General features: G+C 45.0%; 4 pseudogenes; all 4 read right to left on the bottom strand.

Annotated features, from left to right (window-relative positions):
• Nucleotides 1–1510: 1510 nt before the first annotated feature.
• On the bottom strand, nt 1511–1629 carry LOC143949682 (5S ribosomal RNA; annotated as a pseudogene).
• A 98-nt stretch (nt 1630–1727) lies between these two features.
• On the bottom strand, nt 1728–1847 carry LOC143949729 (5S ribosomal RNA; annotated as a pseudogene).
• Nucleotides 1848–2762: 915 nt separating this feature from the next.
• LOC143947667 (5S ribosomal RNA) lies at nt 2763–2881 on the bottom strand (annotated as a pseudogene).
• Nucleotides 2882–8804: 5923 nt separating this feature from the next.
• LOC143949620 (5S ribosomal RNA) lies at nt 8805–8923 on the bottom strand (annotated as a pseudogene).
• Between the last annotated feature and the right edge of the window lie 11892 nt (nt 8924–20815).

Genomic DNA, 20815 nt, shown 5'->3' with positions numbered 1-20815 from the left:
GTGTATTGGACTGGAATCGAAACAAACTTTCTAAGCTCTGGGTGCAACTAGAACAATCTCACTCCCGAATTCCGCTAAAAAGCGCCATGTGGTGCTATAAGGATGTACCCACAGAATTGACGTCACATCCCACTATAGGGGCTTCGTTGAAAGTCAGTCACCTGATCGCTACCCAAAACACACTCACGTCTTTGACTTCCCCCCTATTCCCTATACGAGGCCATCCGAACTTTGAACCGGGGACCCACTTAGAAATTCCAACCTAGACCATGCGTCTAAATTCGTCATTGATGGAAAATGGCCTTCTTTCTCAACCCTAACCCGACAGGGCTTTTCCAACTGCCTTTTTGGAGAGCGGCGGAACGACATCATTTTCTCCATTCCATCCCCAATCCTCAAACTTTCGCCCGCCCTCAGACGGAGTTTGAGACTCTATGCAGGAGCGAAGGCCCTTTGGCCCACATTCTCTCTCAAACAGATCACCCACACTTAACCTGTCTGTCCAACTGGGAAAAAGGCCTTAATTGCTTGTTTTCCCCAGCACAGAGACAACGCATTATCACTTTGGCTCTCAAAACCTCGCTGTGCACGAAGATACAAGAGACTAATTTTAAACTTCTCACCAGGTGGTATTTGACACCATCAAAGCTGCATAAATGTTTCCCCTCTTCCTCGAACATATGCTGGAGGTGTGGAGAAGAAGAGGGCACGTTGCTCCACATTTTTTGGTCCTGCCCCAGCTTGGTGGACTTCTGGACAGAGATCCGATGCATAACACAAAAATTCACAGACTTCTCCATCCCGGAAGAGGCTGCATTCTTTCTCTTGCACCATTCACAGATTCCCATTAAGAAGTACAAAAAATCAATTTTTACGGCATGTGATAAATGCGGCGAAATCCTGCATCCCTCTCTATTGGAAATTTTTTTCCCCCCCTTTCATTACTCACTGGCTTAGGAAAATAGAGGACATTAAAAAAATGGAGGACTTGATCCTCACATCACAAGGTAAACAAGAATTTTTTAAACAAACCTGGGACATCTGGAATACCTTTATATTCTCGCTGGAAGGATGTCGCCTGCTATCGCCTTAGTGCTCTGAGCTTTCCTTAACTGGCCCCTTGGACAGTGGCTGCCATCGTGTCTCGTCCCCTCTTCTCCTTTCCTGATCTTTCACCCCTTCTCTTTTCTGCCTTCCTCCCCTATCTCTCACCCCCTCCATCCCCTCTCTCTTTTGAAAAAAGTGGAAAATTGGGAATAACGGCCCCACACCCCCCTCTGGATGGATTATGCCGGAGGGACCTGGGGTTTGTGTGACCCTGGATCTTGATACAGTACTTTATCCGTGCCTCGAATCATTATGATTGATGGAAGGCAGACTCACAGTTGCGAATATACCTGTATCAAGTATTGTTCAGCTGCTTTTTGCTCTGTATTTCTCTGTTGCATTATGTACTCGGGGGACCGTCTTCCCCTGTTTGGAGAAAAAATTATATTTGGAAAAAAAAAGAAGTCTACGACACCTGGTATTCCCAGGCGGTCTCCCATCCAGGCATTAACCAGGCCCGACCCTGCTTAGCCTCCAAGATCAGACGAGATGGAACAGATTCAGGGTGATGTGGCCGTAGCCAATATCTTCAGGCACTCTCAACTCTCTTGACAAACGCCAAGATGGTCACCTTGGGAACAAGCGGAAAAAAATAGGTCAATGGCAACAACATAAAAAGAAGCCTACGGCATCTAGAAATCCCAGGCGGTCTCCCATCCAGGTACTAAACTGGTCCCAACCCTGCTTAGCCTCTGAGATCAGATGAGATTGGGCTCTTTCAGGGTGATGTGGCCGTAGGTGATCTCTTCGGGCACTCTCAACCCTCTTGACAAACGCCAAGATGGTCACCTTGGGAAACAAGTGAAAAAAAAAACAGGTCAAGGCCAACAATATAAAAAGAAGCCTGCGGCACCTGTTATTCCCAGACGTTCTCTCATCCTGGTACTAACCAGGCCCGACACTGCTTAGCCTCCAAAATAAGACAAGATCGGGTGCTTTCAGGGTGATGGGGCTGTAGGTGATCTCTTTGGGCACTCTCAGCCCTCTTGTTAAACGCCAAGATGGTCACCTTGGGATACAAGCGAAAATAAACAGGTCAACGCCAACAACATAAAGAGAAGCCTACGGCACCTGGTATTCACAGATGGTCTCCCATACAGGTATTAACCAGGCCGTACACTGCTAGGCCTCCGAGATCAGATGAGATTGTGCGCTTTCAGGGTGATGTGGCCATAGGTGTTCTATTCAGACACTCTCAACCCTCTTGACAAATGCCAAGATGGTCATCTTTGGAAACAAGTGAAAAAAAACAGGTCAACGCCAACAACATAGACCCTGGCGGTCTCCCATCCGACCCTTACCCTGCTTAGCCTCTGAGATCGGGCGCTTTCAGGGTGATGTGGCCTTAGGCGAACGCTTTGGGACATACTCAAAACTCTTGACAGATGCTAAAATGGTCACCTTGGGAAACAAGCGAAAAAAAAACAGGTCAAAGCCAACAATATAAAAAGATTCCTACGGCACCTGTAATTAGGTACTATCCAGGCCGGACCCTGCTTAGCCTCTAAAATCAGATGAGATCGGGCGCTTTCAGGGTGATGTGGCCGTAGGAGATTTCTTTGGGCTCTCTCAGCCCTCTTGACAAATGCCAAGATTGTCACCTTGGGAAACAAGCAGAAAAAAAAAAACATGTCAACGCTAACAACATAAAAAGAAGCCTACGGCACCTGGTATTCCCAGTCGGTCTCCCATCCAGTTACTAATCAGGCCCGACAATGCTTAGCCTCCGAGATCAGACAAGATCGGGCACTTTCAGGGTGATTTGGCCGTAGGCACTTTCTTTGGGCACTCTCAACCCTCTTGACAAAAGCCAAGATGGTCATCTTGGGAAACAAGGGAAAAAAAACAGGTCAACGTCAACAACATAAAAAAATAGGATTTTTATATACAGCTTACCTGTAAAATCCTTTTCTTGAGAGTACATCATGGGACACAGGAGCTTCATTACATAGTGGGTTATATAGGCACCTCTGGTGATTGGACACTGGTTAACCCCCAATTAAGGAGAATTCCTCCCCTATATAACCCCTCCCATATTGGAGGCACCTCAGTTTTGTAGCAAAGCAATAGGAAACCACGTAAAACCCAAGAGGGGCGGGAGCCCTGTGTCCCGTGATGTACTCTCAAGAAAAGGATTTTACAGGTAAGCTGTATATAAAAATCCTATTTTCTTGATCATACATCACGGGACACAGGAGCTTCATTACATAGTGGGATGTCCCAAAGCAATGCTCAGATTGAGGGGAGGGAGACACAGATCATAATATATAGACCGGAGGACCTAAACTGCAGCCTGCAGTACACTGCGCCCAAAGGCGATATCCTCTTGCCCTCTGACATCCACCTGATAGAATCTGGTGAATGTGTGGACTGATGACCAAGTTGCAGCCTTACAGATTTGAGTCAGGGAGGCCTGGTGATGCACTGCCCAAGAAGCACTTACAGCCCTAGTTGAGTGCGCTTTCACTTGAAAAGGAGGGAACTTCCCTTTAACACTATAGGCCTGAGAAATAATCTGTCTAATCCACCTTGAGAGAGTGGATTTTGATGCCGCCTGGCCCTTCCTAGGGCCTTCCGGCAAAATAAATAAGCAATCAGTTTTCCTTATCTGAGCAGTTGCCTGGAGATAGATACTGATTGCCCTTTCCACATCCAAAGTGTGCAAAGATTCTTCTTCTGCGGACTGTGGGTCCGGAAAAAAGGATGGTAGGAATACATCTTGATTCAAATGGAATCCTGAAACCACCTTAGGCAGAAAGGACCTGTTAGGACGCATTACCACCCGGTCCTTATGAATAATTAGATACGGCTCTTTGCTGGAGAGAGCTGCTAGTTCTGACACTCTCCTAGCCGTGGATATGGCTACCAAGAAAAACAATTTTTTAGTCAAAAGAACTTACGAAGCCTGATGCAAAGGTTCAAAAGGTTGCCCCTGCAAAGCTGAGAGAACCAAATTCAGATCCCATGGGCATACCGGAGGTTTGACTGGTGGCCTTATCCGCATAGCCCCCTGGATGAAAGCCCGCACCAGGGAATGCGATGCAAGTGGCTTCTGAAAAAACACTGACAAGGCCGAAATCTGCACCTTGATAGTGCTTACGGCCAAATTCATTTCTAGGCCTGACTGGAGGAAGGCCAAGATCCTGCTAATGACATACTTTCTAGGATGCCATTCCCTGAGTTCACACCAGGAAACATATGCCCTCCAGATTTTGTAGTAAATAAGCCTGGAGGCCGGCTTTCTGGCAATAACCAGAGTAGAAAGCACTGGCCCCGAAAGCCCACGGTCTCTCAGAATGTGGGTCTCAGCAGCCAAACTGTCAAATTCAGACTGTGTAAAGCAGGATGGTAAATTGGACCCTGTGAGAGCAGATCTGGCCGGAGAGGGAGGATCCACGGCCTGCCTACTGCCAACTTCATGATCTCTGCGTACCACGGTCGCCTGGGCCAAGCCGGGGCTACCAAAAGAACTGACTTTGTCTCCCTCTTGACTCTTCCCTGGAACCGCGACATAAGCGGGCACGGGGGGAAGGCATAAATCAAATTGTACTGATCCCAGGGAACTGTCAGAGCATCCGACCCCTGAGCGAGTGTATCTCTTGTCCTTAACACGAATTTGTCCAGTTTTCCGTTGAACCTTGACGCAAACAGATCTACGTCTGGAGTACGCCACCTGCGACATATGTTCCAAAACACGTCGAGGTGCAGAGCCCATTCTCCTGGGCACAACTGCTGGTGGCTGAGAAAATCCGCCTGCCAATTTTCCACTCCTGGAATGAAGACTGCAGAAAGGCATGGAACATGCCTTTCTGCCCAGACAAGTATGCGATTCACCTCTTTTTGTGCAACCAGACTCCTGGTACCACCCTGGTGATTGATATAGGCCACTGCTGTGGCATTGTTAGTCTGAACCCGAACAGGGAGACCCCGTAGTCTGAAAGACCAGTTTATGAGAGCCATATAAACTGCCCGGATCTCCAAGACATTTATGGGCAATAGCTTCTCGTTCGCAGACCATTTCCCCTGCGAGCACGTCTCCTCCAACACTGCTCCCCAGCCTGTCAGGCTGGCATCTGTCGTAATAATCTTCCATGGAAGAGGAAGAAAAGTTTTGCCTTTCAGTAAATTCTCGGTTTGTAACCACCAGACGAGACTCTTGCATGTCCCTGGGGATAGACGCATAGGAAGATCCAAGGACTGGGGCTTCCTGTTCCAAGCCGCAAAGATGCATCTTTGCAGAGGCCTTGAGTGAAACTGGGTGAATGGAATGGCCTTGAAGGAGGCGACCATTTTCCCTAACAGTCTCATGCACAACCGAATTGGGGAAGATCTTCTGCCCAGAATTAGGCGCACCAGATCCCCAATGGCCAAGGCTTTTGGCCTTGGTAGAAACACCCTGCCCTGAGCAGTGTCGATAACCATACCCAGGTATTCCAACCTGGTAGCAGGCTGTAGGGACGACTTTTCTAGTTTTATAATCCAACCTAGGCGTTCCAGGTGTTCTAGCGTTCTGGTAACACTGTGGTTCAGGAGCGCTACTGTTTTCTCTATGAGAAGCAAATCGTCTAGATAAGCCATAATGGCTATACCCTGAGCTCTTAGGTTTGCCAAGAGAGGGTCCAGAATCTTTGTGAAGACTCGAGGGACCGTAGCGAGCCCGAACAGCAAGGCCACAAATTGAAAATGGCGCCGCTCTACCATGAACCTTAGATACTTTTGGTGTGTGGGAAAAATTGGCACATGGAGATATGCATCCTTGATGTCTATTGATGCCATAAACTCTCCCCCTTGCAGGGAGGAGACCACAGTGCGAATTGACTGCATTCGGAAAGGACCGGATGCGTAAAAAAAATTGTTCAGATCCTTCGGATCCAGGATAGGTCTGACACTTCCATTTGGCTTTGGAACGGTGAAGAGATTTGAGTAAAACCCTGAACCCTGTTCTTTTGGGTCCACTTCTACTATCACCCCCTGGGATATTAAGTGATCTAAGGCCAGAAATAGCGGTCTTTGCTTTACTGGGTCCCTGGGGATCCTTGACCTTAGAAAGCGAGAAGGTGGAATCTCCTGAAACTCCAGCTTGTAGCCCAGAGATACCGAAGAGACCACCCACTTGTCCCGGATCTCTTCCCGCCAGGCTTCCGCAAACTGCAGGAGCCTTCCCCCCACTCGGCCGAGCGGGGGCGTTCCTTCACAAGGAAACTTTTGGGCTCTGCTTGGCAGGCTTTCGCCCCCAGGATTTCTTCTGCCCGGGGCTCGGCCTTGAGCCTTTCCTGTAGAGGAGAGTTGAGAAGGCTGTCGCCACTGCTTAGAACTTGATGCTCTGGGGAGAGAGAGAACGCCTAAATGATGGACGTTTGCTCCTTTTGACTAGAAGGAGAGTAGATTTACCCCCTGAAATTTTTTGGACGAATTTGTCTAATTCTTCTCCAAACAAACATTCCCCTTTAAACGGGAACCCAATCAAATGTTTCTTGCATGATAGCTCAGCTGCCCAATTCTTTAGCCATAGGGCCCTTCACATGTGTACCAACAGGAGAGACAAACAAGATGCTTGTTAGACAGAATCCAAAATCGCATCAGTCATGAAACACAGAATTTGAGGTATTTCTGCATAATTCTCCACTTCCTCACTGGGAAGGAAGCCAAGCATCTGCTTAACCTTGTTCCTTGAGGAACTGACACAACCCCACAGCTGCGACTGTAGGTTGCACTACAGCGCCAGTCATGGAAAAAGAGGCTTTTAATAATGTTTCCAGCTTCTTATCAGTTGGATCTTTAAATACCTGAGCATTATCCAAAGGACAGGTCAGGTTTCTATTCACGCAAGAAACAACCGCATCGACAGATGGGACCCCCCATTTCTTGGTGAAACTTTCCTCCAGAGGATAAAGCATAGAAAACCTTTTAGGAGGAGCAAACAGTTTATTGGGATGTCCCCAATCCTCATACAACAATTTATCCATTAAGGGATGAATTGGAAAGGAAAAAGCAGTCTGTGGGATTTTCCTGACTCCCAGGGAAGAAACAGAGGACGTAGCGATCTCAGCAGCAGGCATTCTGATTGTGGTACGCACCAATTCAGTATAATACTGCACCTGTTTTCTGAGCGCCTGGGAGGAGGGGACTCTCTCCTCTTCCTCTGATTCATCCGACTGCTCAAGATCCCTGTCCCAAGATAGGGATCTCTCCTCATTGTCAAAAGTGTCATCTGAAAGAGGAATCTCAGCAGAGGGAGGGGATCTACCCCTTTTCCTGCTATCTTTCAGGGAAGCTGAAATAAAATTCATGATTCTCCCTTCAAAACCCTCCAATTTAGGCCTAAGGGAGTTCTCAGTGACGTATACCGGGGCTGAAATATTAGGAGAGGCTGCAAAACCTGACAGGGGCACTGACTCATCCTGTGAGGCTGGCTCCAGTCTTGCAGGGGGGGATGGTAACCTACAGGCATTTTTAGAACCCCTAGACCTAGGCGGTGACTTACCAGTGCCCTTGTTACCTCCCCCTGAGACTCTCTTATGAGGAGACATAGTCCTAAGCTACAAAGCAGAGGTACTAGTACAAAGTGCAATAACTGTTGTGCTTAAAGTCTCACAATAAATATATATGCTTAAACTGCACAACCTGATGCTGAGTAGGTGTCTTAGATTTGCCTGGATCCAATCCCTTGGGATGCTTACTGCCCACAGCTCCTGTGTCTCCACTTACAGCCCCCTGACACTCTGGGCTTTTTAAAAATGCCGCCTGGCGCCTGCGCAGTACAGCGCCGTGCACACTGACGTGCACAGCTCGCAACCACACTCCCCTCTCCTCCATTAGCACGGAGCGCGCTCGGCGCGCGTGCACATGCGTGCGCGCGTGCATGAGGACCGCCGGTATCCAGGGGGGAAGGGAATCGCCATCAGAGCTGCGTGGGACCCCCAGACTACGTGGGACCCCTGTATTACCTTCATTGTGGCAGAGATTGCAGTGGAGACGTGAGTCATCTGGGAGAACCAGGCTTCACTGAGTGTGTGTATCTGAAAGGCATGTAAGTATGCATCAGGCTGCTCTTACTCCCTCTAGTGGTGGAAACCAGGTAAGACATACAACTACTTAATGAAGAAATCCATAGTATAATTTATATAGGATTAACTTCCCTTACCTGTCCTCGCCGCAGGAATTGCTGAATACAGACAGATTCCAGCCTTCACCCATCACGGCAGGCAGAGTTGTGCCAACCTTCAGGTTTTTTTTGGGGTTCCTTCTCAGAAGAACCTCCTGCCTGGACCTTGTAAAAGACTCTGCCAGAAACTTTTGTGCCACTATGTAAATAGTACACCAAGTCTGGTTTTCCCAGAGCCCAGTCTTCCAATAGGAGACGACTTACAGGCAAAACCTTGTTTCTTCGGATGACGAGGCCCGGGTACCATATCATCTTGGGAGTCAAAATATCGGCCCAAGATATGGATCCGGTTTGTTGTAGCCCTTAGGCCCCCGCAGGGACCTGCACAGAGCTTTCTTCATAGCACATGTTTTACATGACCAACCACCATAGACACTGGCAAAAAAACTGAGGTGCCTCCCATATGGGAGGGGTTATATAGGGGAGGAATTCTCCTTAATTGGGGGTTAACCAGTGTCCAATCACCAGAGGTGCCTAAATAACCCACTATGTAATGAAGCTCCTGTGTCCCGTGATGTATGATCAAGAAATAAGCATACGGCACCTGGTATTCCCAGTCGGTCTTCCATCCAGTTACTAATCAGGCCCGACAATGCTTAGCCTCCGAGATCAGACAAGATCGGGCACTTTCAAGGTGATGGGGCCATAGGCGATCTCTTCGGGCACTCTCAACTATCTTGACAAATGCCAACATGGTCATCTTGGGAAACAAGCAAAAAAAAACAAGTCATTGCCAACATTGGAGGCTAAGCAGGGTTGGGCAATCAGTTTCCTTGCCTGAAATAGGCATCTCAGAACTGCCATCTGGCTGCTTTCCAGGTTTCCAACTCCTTCAACTAATCCCAGGAGACAATACTTCGCCTCCATCCCGGTGGAGGTTCCAAACCCCCGATCAATGGTTCCTGTCACCTCCGTCCAGTAGCGGATCAACTTTGGGCATCTCCAAAACATGTGCATCATGTCTCCCCACATGTTCCCGCACCGGGGGCAACTTGCGTCCGGCCGTTCGGCCAAATTAAAAAAGTTTACGAGGAGCATAATAATTTCTATATAATAAGAACAGATGTGACATCCTCTGAGAGGAGAGTCACAACTGACCACAGGCAGGATTCCTGTGGCCAATTATAGCTCAGGGGGGTTTAGTACACACCCCACACTATATAATGCCGCCAGCGTGGCGGCCTTGTATAGTGTGTTGCGGCGGTCAGGGAAAGAGGACGATAGGCAGGGACAGTGTCTTTACTGCTTGGGAACCTAGCACTGTTACAGTGGGTGTTATGTGCCTCCTGCACAGTACACACCTGAAGCTACCCTTTATTACTGGTGTTCAATTTCTGCAATACAGGCATCTGCAGTGCAGAAGTTAGAGTGGGTGTTGTGTGCCTCCTGCACAGTATACACCTGAAGATACCCCTTATTGCTGGTGTTCTGTTTCTGTAATACAGGAACCTAGCACTGTTACAGTGGGTGTTGTGTGCCTCCCACGCTTGTCCTTATTTTCGGCAGCTGGACGTGTTGAGCCACATCATGCCGAACACTTGGACAGATGTCGAAGACCAAGCCCTTCTAATGCTCCTCATCCTCTCTCACCCAGGCTCAGGGTACTAGCCTGTGTTCTGTATACACTAGGCTTTCTTCTGTATACCCTAGCCTCTCTTTATACTCTAGCCTGTTGTTTATGTACACTAGACTCTTTGTTTACCTCATAAATGGCAGTGTATATAGAAGGAAGGCTAGTTTATACAGAGAGGCTAAGGTATACAGAAGGTAGGCTAGTTTATACAGAAAACCGGTTGGGTATACAAAGTATGTATTTTATTTAGATGGCAGGCTATTGTATACAGAGAGGCTAGAGAATAAAGAAGACAGGCTAGTGTATACAGGACACATGCTAATGTATACAGAAAACAGGCTTGGTTATAGAGAGAGACTGAGACTATTATATTCAGAAGAAAAGCTAGTGTATATAGAGAGGCAGGATGGGGTATACGGAGAGGCTAGTGAATACAGATAGGGTGATGTATACAGAAATGCTAGTGTACACAGAGAGGCTAGAGTACACAGTTATTCTAGGATATACAGAGAGGCTAGTTTAAGGAGAGGCTAGTGTATACAGAATACAGACTCATATATGCAGATAGGCTTGAGTATACAGAGATGCTAGAGTAAAAAGTGAGGCTGGGGTACACAGAGAGGCTAGTTTAAAGAGAGGTATATACAGTATATACAAAGATGTTAGTGTATATAGAGAGGTTAGTGTATAGTGAGAGTCTAGTGTATACAGAAAGGACAATGCATATAGAGAAGCTAGTGTATACAGAAGACAGGCTTGGGTATACATCAAAGCTGACAGTGTATACAGAGGACTGGGTAGTGTATACAGAGAGTCTAGTGGGTACAGAAGACAGGCTGGTGTATTCTAGCTAGTTTTTACAGTCTAGTGTATACAGAAGACAGGCTGTGGTATACAGAGGGTTTAGTGTATTCAGAGAGTCTAGTGTATACAGTCGGCGAGTGTATACATAAGACTGGCTAGTTTACACAGTGTTTACAGAGATGCAAGGGTGTAGAGAGAAGCTAGTATAAAGAGAAGACTACAGCATACAGAAGAAAGGCTAGTGAATACAGAATAAAGGCTGGCTTCTACGAAGAGGCTAGTGTATGCAGAACACTATCTAGGGTATACAGAGAGGCTAGATTATACAGAGAGGCTAGTGCACAGAGTGAAGCTATTGTATATAGAAGCCTGGTTAGTGTATACAGAGAAGCTAGTGTGTACAGAAGAAAGGCTAGACAGGCTATAAAGAGAGACAAGTGTTTACAGAAGACAGTTTGGGGTATACAGAGATGCTAGTTTATACAGAGAGACTAATGTATACAGAAGACAAGCTAGGGCATACAGAAGACAGAAGACGGGCTAGTGTATTCAGAACATAGGCTAGTGTATATCAAAGACAGGCTATTGTATGCAGAAGACCGGCTAGTCTATACAGAGAAACTAGTGTATAACAGAGAGGGTAGTGTATATAGAAGACAGGCCAGGGTATAAAGAAGACAGAGTAATGTATACAGAAAACAGAAAACATGCTGGTGTAGAGAGGCTAGTGAATTTAGAGGGTAGGCTAAGTGATAACAGAAGACAATCTGGGCTATACAGAGAAATTTCATCATTTCTTCTAGCTCACATCTCTAATGGAGTTTGTCTCATTGCCATGTTATGCCTTTTCATTCTTATGCTAAATATAGATTATACACGATTTTAATCATCCACATCAAGCATGCAATAAAACTATCATACATTAAAATAAACCATGTACTCTTTTGCTCTATTTTGCATATTTGTAATTCTCCACATCAGCTGTCACATTGAGTATGTGACAATCCTGACACACCATCCTAACTTATTTAGCTTTATTTATTAGAAATAGAGAGTACTATCTCAAAATCCGGTTAAATCTATTCACTTTGATGAGTTCTACCGCTAATTGTACGGTAATGCAAAATGTTCACAAAACCATCCATTTGCTACCAGACATGCTGCACATACTAAGAGTAATGTAACTATTGCTTGCTAACTATGTAAACAGTTTTATTGCTTTTCTGACATTAACCGAGTATCTCTGACATTAACTGAGTATCTCTCTGCACTGGGATCTTAATAATAATAATAATAGGTTTGTGTAATGCAAAGATCAACTAGTCTAATATAAGCTTTCTCAGTAGTACCGGCATATCCTTTAAATTTAGACTAACGCAACTAGTCTAAATTTAAGCACAGCACAGTGGCGTAGGTACACTCTCACCTAGCAGTAAGAAGGGTCGCTGGTTCAAATCCCAACCAGGACACTATCTGCCTGGAGTTTGCATGTTCTCCCTGTGCCTGCGTGGGTTTCCTCCGGGTACTCCGGTTTCCTCCCACACTCCAAAGACATGCAGGTAGATTAATTGCCTTCTGTCTAAAATTGGCCCTAGTATAAGAATGGGGACCTTGGATTGTGGGCTTCTAGAGGGTAGGGACCGATGTGAGTGTGCAATGTACAGGGATAGGGACAATTGTAGACACTCACTCAGGTTGAACTGGATGGACTGGTGTCTTTATTCAACCTTGCTAACTATGAAACTATGAAACTATTTCTCGGCCATTTTCAAGCTAAGCTTTCAATCACTTACCGTTGAACAGCGATACTTCCTCCCTGCAATATTAAGCCATTTAAATATCCTATTGGTCGCCTATATTATACAACTCTCTGAAAAGCATATATGTAGAGAATAAAACTAGTCTTACATCTTAATAAAACAGTTTTATTGCACAACCAGTATCAGCTGTCATGACATAAGCAAATAAACGTTTCCACTGTTTGACTCTATTTTCTGTATTACTTCTTTTTCTCCACCTTAACTGTCACAGTTAAAACACAGTGACAAAACATTTCTTTTAACCGCAGCAAAATGTGAGAAAAGCAGTGTAAATCGTCTTTCTGCCATATGCTTCAGAAAATTAATGTATCACTTTTAAATCCATATCCATTTCACATCCTAATGTAAACCGTCTTACAATTTTAACATTTACTGATAGCAATTACTGATATTACATTATGATTATACCAGTGGAAAAGCACCGCGTAATGGAACTGTCAAATTAATCATAATCTCAGAGTTAATTTAGCTGATAAATTTACGATTTATTCAACGATTTACTCAACGATTTAAACTTAGATTTTTTTCAAGCTAAGTCAATTTAATCTTAAATAATTTATACTATATTCTACTGTACTCTTAAATTATGTACTGTTTTTCTGTATTTTAGCCGTGCTCATATTTCGTGTTATGTTGCAACCATCTAATCTCATTGCTTTTCCGACATTCTGCCTTAATGATTATATTACTTTGCAACTATCCCTTGATCCCTTTTGTGTATTCACTTTATCTCGACCTATATATACTGCCTCAATATTTTTCTAATTTGTTTTGCTATACTTATTATTATTATATTATAGAGATTACTATCTCTAAATCATTGTAAACCTAACCATAGTTATAATGTCTACAGCTAATTTTACGTTAAAGCAAAATTCATACAAAACCATCTTTTTAAAACCATTTACACACTGCACATTAAGAGTAATGCAAACATTTCTCGCTACCTCTATGCAATAAGATTCTCTTTCTGACTCTATTTTGTGTATTACTTCTTCTCCACATTAACTGTCACACTGATAACCATTTGTAACACATAACACTGGCAACACATTTTTTAACAGCAGCAAAATGTGAGAAAAGCAGTGGGACGGTTTACTTGATTGAGAAGTGGTTGCAGTAGCAAAGGATAGCAATAGAGTTTGATTACATTAATAACACATAATGCAACTATTTTACATTCACATCAAGCATACATCCTAATGTAAACTGTCTATGTTCAGGGTTACTGATACATTGTGCCGATAACCAGTGGAAACGGAAAACAGTCAGTGTAAGCCGTCTTCGTGTGTAACAAAATTAATGGAACGATTTACACGTTGGAATTTTCAAGCTACGTCAATTTACTCTTAAATAATGTATACCCTTTAGCTGCTTAGCTCACACTTTGCTGTATGTAGCCGCGTTAGGGATTGACATTTCATGTTTATCTCACATCTCTAATGCAATTTGTCTCTTTGCCATGTCATACTTTGCCAGTTATTATACTTTCTCATCCTTAAAGACACGTAAGGATCCTGAAAAACGATAGAAACCTAGTCACGTCGTTGCTGATATTTCATGATTACAGCAATCATCTCATCTAATTGCTATTCCAACATTCTGCCTTGGTATTACTTTGCAACGCTCTATTGAACAATGTAAAGGTAAGCTAGATATTTTGTGTATTTCCACTTAAACTCGACCTGTATATACTGTCTCAATATTATCCTTTCTAATTTTGCTAAATTAGATTATAGAGTTTGCTATGTCTAAATCCAGGTTACCTACTCACCTTTATTACGTATACTGCTAATTTTAGGATAATACAAAACCATCTTATTGCTTCTTTACACGCTGCACATATTAAGAGTAATACAATGCTACCGATGTGAACAGTTTAATTGCTCTTCTCACATTTAGCTGGTATCTCTCTGCTATAGGAAACTGAATTTGTACTACAACGATCACTCATCTAATATCAGTCCACTCAGTGCTACCGGGATAACTTTTACATTTAGAGTAATGAAATTATTTCTCAGTCATTTTGAAGCTACTGCAACTAAGGCTTCCGATCTCTTTTCAACTGCAATACTTAATCTCTGCAATATTAAGGAATATTTAGCTGCTTAGCTCACACTTTGCTGTACGTAGCCGTGTTAACTGTATTAATGGTTACCTGTAAGTAACCAATGGGGATTGACATTTCATCTCTAATTCACATTCACATTTCTAATGCAGTTTGTCTTTTTGCCATGTCAACCTCTGCCAATTATTATCCTTTCTCATCCTTATGCTATATTTGGGGTATATTCACTACATGATTAAAGACACGTAATGAACCTGATTGATAAAAACCTACACATGTCGTTGCTGTTATTTCGTGTATTTCCACCTAAACCCGACCTGTATATACTGTCTCAATATTAATCTGAGTTATTTTGCTATATTTATTATTAGAATTAACAGATTACTATCTCTAAATCCTGGTAAACCAACTCACACAAAACCATCTTATTTCTACATAACACGCAGCACATATTAAGATATTTAAAAAAAGCCAGTATCTCTCTGCAATAGTAAACGAAATGTGTAGATCACTCATCTAATATCAGTCTTCTCAGTGCTACCGGAACAACTTTAAAATTTAGAGTAATGCAACGATTTCTCAGTTTTATGAAGCTACTGCATCTAACGCTTTGGATCTCTTTCCTGTTAAATTACGCTCTGCAGTATTAAGCCATGTAAATTGTCCTATTGGTCTGCTAACAATGCTATGTATAATACAAATCTTTCAAAAGCAATATCGTCTCACTGCAATACTTACACTCTGCATAATAAATATAAATAATGTGAATAATGCTAATAATAAAGTCGTCTAAAACTCGGCTATAGGTAGAGAATAAAACTATCTTACATCAAAATAAACCACCAAACCAATAAAGGCCAATTACTTAACGTCTATCAGTCAGTGACTTAACAAAATAATCTTAGCACTCTTTTGCTCTATTTTGTATATTTGTAGTTCTCCACATTAACTGTGACAGTTAATGTGGAGAACTACAAATATACAAAATAGAGCAAAAGAGTGCTAAGATTATTTCATTGATATCACCACTGAAAACACACCACTGACCTTTTAACAGCACCAAAATATGTCCTGTCTTCTGTACACGCTAGCCTTTCTGTATACATTAATCTCTCTGTCTACACCAGCCACTCTATATAGACTAGCCTCTCTGTCTTCTGTATACACGTGCCCGTAATCTATATACACTAGCCTGCCTTCTTTTTACAATAGTCTCGGTGTCCCAGCCTCTCTGCATACACTAGCCTCACTGAATTCCCCAGACTGTCTTCCGTAGACACAAGCCTATCTGTAAACAATAGCTTGTCATCTGTATACACTAGCCTCTCTGTATACACTAGACATTCTTCTGTATACACTAGGCTCAGGGGAATAACATTAGCCTACCTGTATTACCTTGTTTGACTTTTCTGTTTTCTGTTTCTTTTCTAGGGTGTACCTCGCCGTATACCCAAGCCAATCTTATTACCCCAGCCTCAATCCAATTATAATAGCCTCACTGTATACCCCAGGTGGTCTTATGTATACCCTAGCTTGTCTTTTATACACCTAGTCTCTCGGTATACCCCACCTTTCTGTATACATCTTTATACACTAGCCTCTCTGTGTACCCTAGCCTCTCTGTATAATCTTGCCTCTCATTATACCCCAGCCTGTATTCTGTTTACCCAATTTTGTCTTTTATATAAACTAGCCTTTCTACTGTATAACCTAGCTTCTCTTTATACCCCAGCCTCACTGTCAGCTTGTCTCTGTACACTAGCCTCTCTGTTTTCCCTAATCTCTCTGTATAAAATAGCCTCTATGTATACACTAGTCTGTCTCTCTGTGTAAAACAGCCTCTCCCTCTGTATAACCTAGCCTCCATCTCTGCATACCCAGGACGTTCTTCTGTATAATCTAGCCTGTCTTTTGTACACATTAGCCTCTCTGTATAAACTAGGCGGTCTTCTGTATACACTATTCCGTCTGTATACACTAGCAAGTGTGTGTAACCCAGCCTCTCTCTCTGTATACCCTAGCCGCCATATCTGCATACCCAGGAAGTTTTTCTGTATAATCTAGCTTATCTGTATACACTAGCCTGCCTTTTGTACTCATTAGCGTCTCTGTATAAACTAGCCGGTCTTCTGCATACTCTAGCCTCTCTGTGTAAACTAGCCGGTCCTCTGTATACACTAGTCCGTCTGTATACACTATCAAGTCTGTGTAACCCTAGCCTCCATCTCTGCATACCCAGGACGTTCTTCTGTATGATCTAGCCTATCTGTATACACTAGTGTATACAGACGGACTAGAGTATACACTAGCAAGTCTGTGTAACCAAGCCTATCTCTCTGTATACCCTAGCCTCCATCTCTGCATAACCAGGACCTTCTTCTGTATAATCTAGCCTATCTGTATACACTAGCCTGTCTTTTGTACACATTAGCCTCTCTGTATAAACTAGCCGGTCTACTGTATACACTAGTCCATCTGTATACACTGGCAAGTCTGCATACTCCTGCCTCTCTGTGTAACACAGTCTCTCTCTCTGTATACCCTAGCCTCCATCTCTGCATACCCAGGACCTTCTTCTGTATAATCTAGCCTATCTTTATACACTAGCCTGTCTTTTGTACAAATTAGCCTCTCTGTAAAAACTAGCTGGTCTAATGTATACACTAGTCCATCTGTATACACTAGCAAGTATGCATACTCTAGCCTCTCTCTCTGTATACCCTAGCCGGTCTTCTGTATACATGAGCCTCTCTGTATACCCTTGGTTGTCTTTTGTATACACTAGCTTCTCTTTATACATTAGCTCTCTGTATACCCAAGCCTCTCTGTATACACTAGTCCGTCTGTATACACTAGCATGTCTGCATACACTAGCCTCTCTGTGTAACCCAGCCTCTCTCTTTGTATATCCTAGCCTCCATCTCTGCATACCCAGGACATTTTTCTGTATAATCTGCCCTATCTGTATACACTAGCCTGTCTTTTGTACACATTAGCCTCTCTGTATAAACTAGCCGGCCTTCTGTATATACTAGTCCGTCTGTATACACTAGCAAGTCTGTGTAACCCTAGCCTCCCTCTCTGCATACCCAGGACGTTCTTCTGTATAATCTAGCCTATCTGTATACACTAGTGTATACAGATGGACTAGTGTATACAGAGGACCGGCTAGTTGATACAGAGAGGCTAATGTGTACAAAAGACAGGCTAATATATACAGAACGTCCTGGGTATGCAGAGCGCTCAGCTTCAAAGGATGGCCAACGTGAGTAATATGAGACACTCCTCACACCCCCACCTACCAGATCTGACTTTCATCCCCTTGCCCTCTCTGCCCCGGTCATCTGGTGGCAGTTTTATGCACTCCCTGGCCCCCACCCATTCATAATCCTTACCGACCTTTCCTTCCGTTGCTCACAGGAACACACTGGATGACTTGTCTAATTAATCAACTTGTACAAGACACCGCTATCCTCCTGTCTGACACCGGTCCCCCTTGGAGGCTTTACCCCTCACTGTTTGGGTGGTCCCTGCCTCCCCCTGGATGCTCCACATATACCCCAACGACATTGTCGGTGGGGCACCACTTGACAGGACACGGGGCTGTCATGCCGGTGGCATCTCCCATTGGAAGAAGGGATGATGGCCCCAACCCCTTGGCAGCAGGTTCTTTCATGTACAGACCAGGACGGCTCATCTTCCCTTCTGGAGTCTTGACCTTAGAGGGGGGAGTTGCACTTTCGGGGGTCTGAGTGATACCTAGTGCGCTGTACTGAAAGAGCTTGACATTCCCGCATATGTGTCCCCTCCCCCTGGTTGTGCCACTCGTCCCCCCCCCCCTCTGGCCCCCACCTACTCTTTGTCGGCATTGCCTTCTGCAGCTTTCGGGGACACCCTGGATGACTTATTTATTGAGCCTATTGGTACGAGACACTGCTTCCCTCCAGTTTGACTCTGGACCCCCCTGGAGGATTTACCCCTTACTGTTTGGAGCGGTCCCAGCCTCCCTCTGGATGCTCTACACAGCCCCCGATAGCGATGCAGGAGAGACACTAATTGGCGGGCCCCAGGACTGCTGCTCGGGTGAAGTCTCCTGTTGTATGGCGGGATGGTAGACCCAGCCCCTTGACTGCCGGATTCTCCATGCACCGACCAGGGCTGCTCCTCTTTCATCTTGATGTGGTGACCATGGAGGGGAGGAGTTGAAATTTATGGGGTCCGGGTGGTTGCTGGTGTGAGTGCGCTAAAGGACTTGACATTTCCGCATGTTTGTCCCCTCTCCCTTGCTGGCCCCCCTTCCCTCCCCCCTTCCCCCCCTCCCCTCCTTCCCTTCCCTCCCCCCTTTCCCTCCCCCTTTACCCCCCTTCCCCCCTTTTTCCCCCTTCCCTCCCCCTTTTCCCCCCGGGGCGTGGACGGGGGAGAGGGGGTAAGGAGAGGACAATCTGCCAAAGGGAGAAATGCATTTGTTCGAGGGCTGCATGTACTTTTGGGGTATGGGACGGGAGGTGGTGGATCCCATTCTGTGATGCCTTTTCTGTTGTGACGGGCTCCCTCGTGCATGCCTACGTTTAGGGCGAGCTGAGGAGACCCCTCAGTGCTTACAGTTATATGCTCTACCTCTGTTTTGATTATACTATTATTTTTTGGTTCTATGATGTTACTGATTGCCTTTTATTTGCATACCGGTATCAGACGTGACATTTACCACTGCCGGGACTGGGGGGACTGGGATCCGGGGGCTCCCTCTCCGACCTGTCTACCCACCAACCCAAGTAGGACGGCGCTTTAAACCCAGTGTACATCTGGTAAGCGCTATAGCATAATTGTGCTGTTTTAGTATACCCTTCCTGTACTGTTGAGTGCGGACAACCCTTAATTTCCCTCTCCCCCTGGGGTTGAGGTGCCCAACCTCTTTTTCCCCTTACCTTTCCTTCCATTTGCCCTTCCTTTCTCCCCCTTAGTTCCCGCCATCCATTACCTACCCAATACCTACCTTGGTTCAACTTTCTTTGCTTTTCTCTGACGCCCCCCTCCCCCTCCCCGAGGAGCAATGGCAGACTCAGTCAAGGTCACCTCTCTAAACGTTAAGGGACTGAACTCCCCTGAAAAACGGTGGATCCTCCTGTGAGAACTGAAGACTTCCTGTACTGATGTAGCCTTTATACAAGAAACACATTTTAAAAATACTAGCCTCCCCTTTCTATGGTCGAGATCCTTCCCTAAGGTCTACCACTCTACTAACCCCTCCTCTAAGACCAAGGGAGTCTCCATTCTGATCTCTAGCAGGCTCCCCTAGGTTCTCCAGGATTCTCTGGTGGACCCTGGGGGCCGATATCTTTTTCTTAGGGGCCACATTGGAGAGCTCCTTTTTACATTTGCCACTGTGTACGCTCCCAACGATCACCAAGACACGTTCCTCAGAACTACCCTGCACAGATTATGTGACTTTCGGGAGGGCCATTTGATATTAGGTGGGGACTTTAATGTCCCCTTTCGCCATCGGTTGACACTTCTGCCTCTTGCTCCTCGCTCCTCATTTCCTCTAGAAAGCGGATTACTAAGTGTTTACTGAATGACCAATTAGTTGATGTCTGCAACACTCTGGGGAAAGGGACTACTCTTTTTGCTCTTCCCCTCACAAATAATACTTGAGGATAGACTTCTTCTTGATTCCACATGACCAACTGCACTTGGTGAGCTCTTCCTCCATCGGCCATATTACTTGGTCCGACCACGCTCCTGTAGCCCTTACCTACACCCTCTCTAGGAAACCCTCACCTAGGTCTCTATTCTGGCACCTTAATGAGAGCCTCCTCCAGATACCGGAAGTTTTAGCAGATGTGACCAGGGAATTGGACCTTTATTTCCAAGAAAACTAAATGCAGGACTGCGACCCGGGGATAATTTTGGAGGCTCACAAGTCAGTACTCCGCAGGGTACTTATCAGGCACGGGGCGCGCATCAAATGAACACAGAAGAAACAGCTTGCTAATCTGTTTCGTGAACTTGCCTCTGTGGAAGCGAAACATAAACATGCCCCCTCATGGACCTTAGAGATTTAATTGGGGACACTCCGTACCCAGATTGCTGACCTACTCCATTATAAAGCGAAAGCGGCCACTTTTGTCGTAAACTGACGTAGGAGTCAGGGGACAAATGCGGAAAAATCTTAGCCAGGTCGGTAAAGGAGTTGAAATCTTCCTCTTACATGCCACAGTTGATAGATGAGAATGGCCAGAGGGCCTCTACCCCAACCCAAATAGCCGAAGTCTTTGAAA

Source organism: Lithobates pipiens, unplaced genomic scaffold (genome assembly GCF_037356315.1).
Source record: "Lithobates pipiens isolate NorthernLeopardFrog02 unplaced genomic scaffold, aLitPip1_a1.2 Scaffold_30, whole genome shotgun sequence".
Taxonomy (NCBI): Eukaryota; Metazoa; Chordata; class Amphibia; order Anura; family Ranidae; genus Lithobates; species Lithobates pipiens.
Note: the sequence above shows the minus strand (reverse complement) of the source record. Positions and strands in the feature narration are given on the sequence as shown.